Source organism: Pinus tabuliformis, chromosome 2_2, assembly GCF_031772625.1.
Source record: "Pinus tabuliformis cultivar Carrire ecotype Pingquan chromosome 2_2, CPIR1, whole genome shotgun sequence".
NCBI lineage: Eukaryota > Viridiplantae > Streptophyta > Pinopsida > Pinales > Pinaceae > Pinus > Pinus tabuliformis.
The window spans coordinates 320,594,028-320,597,395 of NC_142300.1; the positions used below are offsets into that span (position 1 = coordinate 320,594,028).

The window sequence follows — 3,368 nt, forward strand, 5'->3', positions numbered from 1 at the left end:
AATAAATGTAAAAATATGATATAATTATAAGAGTATAAATAAATATAAACTTATTTTGCATTGTGACATTGGATGTGAAGATGGTTGAAGCATTTGAACCATTTCATTTCCATTTTTTTAAGGCTTCGACAATATTCAGGGGTTTTTAGTGATTGCAATGGTTCCAAAGGGAACACCTGCACCATAAATAAGAAACTATATATATATATATATATATATATATATATATATATATATACAAAACGAATCAAGGATAACAATATAGAATGTAGAACATCCATTTCTCATCCCATTATTATGGTAAAACATAATAATTTATATATTAATGTTTTTTGTGGAATATGTTATATGGATTAAAAACTTACTGGCCCAATAACCCCTTAAAACCCTTGAAATCTAGGTGAGCATCGTAATAGATGGTAGCTTTAATTTTAGGAATTTTGTTGATTAGGCTATGCATATCAATAAAAATGAGAAATTAATATACAATTATAATAAATATAAATATTATCTGATGTTAAAATGTCTAAAAAATTAAGATATGCAAAAAATGGACTTAAATGTGTTGTCATTGTCATTATTAGTTTCATCAAAGTTTAATATATGGGTGTGCCCATCTAATCCTTCTTCCCCCACATCATCAGGAACCTCAATCCTTCATTTCTCTTTTATAGCAATATCTATGTGCTTCATTGTTTCCATACGTCTACGAGGTAGACTCTGATCCCAACGTTGAATTTTTTCACAAATTTTTTGCTTTGAAGTATCATTAAGCTGATCAAATGTAACAATTTACTGTGAAAACAAGTTTCAATGAATTTAGTCCACAACAATAAATTCATATTAATAAAAAACATATACAAATAGATACTAATAAATACTTACAGCGGAAAGAATTTATTCATTGACAAATCTTTTATATGCTTGTTTTCATGTACGACATAGCCTTGCATCTAAATCATATTGTATTTTTTCATTTTTCCTTTTAATTGCACTTGTTGATTTGACAACCCATTTAGCATTTGCATCTCTTACCCGACCTCTTTGACGTGGAGGAATTGGTGGGAGATTGTGCGTGATAGCGCGATGGTGATTAAGGCCAGATAGCTTAGGTCGACTCAAGATCCCCACACAACCACCAACAAGACAAGTGAACACTTGCTTGGGGCCTTTGATAATTACCTCCCATTCATGTCTATTTTCCTCCATTTTCTTACTTCCTTATAAATGAATATGTAAAGAATAGTGTTGTTAAAAACATCATAAAAAACCTTTAAAGTAAAAATCAATATTCATATCTATTTCTTTTTGGTTATCCATAACTATCAACTTTTTCAAAATATATTCTTTTATAATTTAATAAATTAAATTTTATTATTATTTCAAAATAAATAATAATTAAATATTTAAGTTAACTATGCACAATTTAAAAAAATAAAAATAAAAATATATTAAATATTTACCTAAATTAAATATCCATTAGTTTTTGTTAAAAAAATACTTATTTCCCTATATATTTATATATATATATATATATATATATATCCTCTACGTGAACAAAACCAAATTTCTTAATTAAAATATCAATTTAAACCAAAAACTTAAAAAATAAATTAAAATTAATTTAAACCTACAATAAAATTAAACTAAATCTATATTTAAAATAAATCTTAAACTAAATAAATCCACCAAATAAAAATATTGATCAATTCGAGATTATAGACTTCAATCATGTCGTAAAATTTTTCATCTAATAGAAGCGATGTATCGAAATAAATTGTATCTAGGGTCTAGAAATTTGGGATATAATTTCTTTTTCTTTATCAAATATCACTACCAATTGAATACTAAATCATAATAAAATTTTCCAATATTTCAAAAAACCCAACACATTCTGCTAAATAAATCTATTGATACATAAATTTACACGACAGGAGTTACATCTAATTATGTGATATACATAGGTGAAGTAATCCACCCCTCCATGAAAAGCATGTAAGGGAAGGATATAGGTTGGAAAGATAGAGCTCCTGAGATAAAACTAAAACTAAAACTAATCAAATAAACTATAAACTAAAACTATTTTAAAAATAAGTTAAATTAAACTAAATTAAAAGATTAAAAAAAAACATTAAATATTAACAACATTATATATATATTTTAAATATTTAAAAAAATTATCTTGATTGCAAGATATTTAGTTTCTGCAACAATGTCGTTGCAAACAACACGTTTTTGCAATATATATATATATAGTGCTTGCAGGATATTTAGTTTCTGCAATAATGTCGTTGCAACCAGTGCGTCTATCCTCAACTCGTAGCAAGCGTGATGGAGGCTGCCACAAAGATATTCCTAGAACCAAAGGGAAAGAAAAGGTTGAAGCTAAAGAATAGGCCTCACATACAGATGAATCTGATATGTTAAAAGTCTTGTTGGATAATGGAATTCATAGCTATATGGATCACGATGCTGTTCCTGACATCAATGATGAAGAGAAGATGAAGCTTCTCTACTTTCACAAAGAGCAGTTGAAGCTTCTCTACTTTCACAAAGAGCAGCTGAAGCTTTAAGGCAATCTTGAATGCATAGACGGGAAGATAGCATATCAATCCTGACATGGACAGGAATGTCTGGTGCAACTAGAGCTCCAACAAATGAAAGGAGGAGATTTGGATCAAAAATAAATTCCCAATTGGTTTCTCATTCTACTGAATATTCCAGGATCAATGGAGCAAGTACATCCCATGGTTGGAAAGCACGTCTTGCCAGAGCCTCCTTGGGGAGGGCATGGACAGGAATGTCTGGTGCAACTAGAGCTCCAACAAATGAAAGGAGGAGATTTGGATCAAAAATAAATTCCCAATTGGTTTCTCATTCTACTGAATATTCCAGGATCAATGAAGCAAGTACATCCCATGGTTGGAAAGCACGTCTTGCCAGAGCCTCCTTGGGGAGGGCCTTGAGTTCTGGCAATCTTCTTGCATGGATACGTGGTAATTGAAAATGTGTTATAGGTGCAGGGATAGCGTTGCAAACAATATATGGAGCAACCCCTAGACTGGTGAATGGATTTGAAAGGGCACCTGGAAGCTGCAGGCCTACTACCAGTCACTAAACACACAACACTCTACAAATATTCTCGAACAGTTAACTACCATCAAGCGTAACTGCAGACTGGATTATCTATATAATGTAATGTTGTTGGGCCTATCTATTCAATATAAATGGATATGAAGGTTCTATAATGTAATGCATTAGAATGATTTGTATAGTTAGGATAAAGTACTACAAATGGGCAACACTTTTTTCTGATTGAGTTGGTAAAAATAAGTCGCGAACCTTTTTGGCATTTATTTGACCAAGGA

General features: G+C 30.3%; 1 pseudogene; it reads left to right on the forward strand.

Annotated features, from left to right (window-relative positions):
- Positions 1-2,420: 2,420 nt before the first annotated feature.
- LOC149192576 (protein CHROMATIN REMODELING 8-like) lies at positions 2,421-3,118 on the forward strand (annotated as a pseudogene).
- The last annotated feature ends 250 nt before the right edge of the window (positions 3,119-3,368 follow it).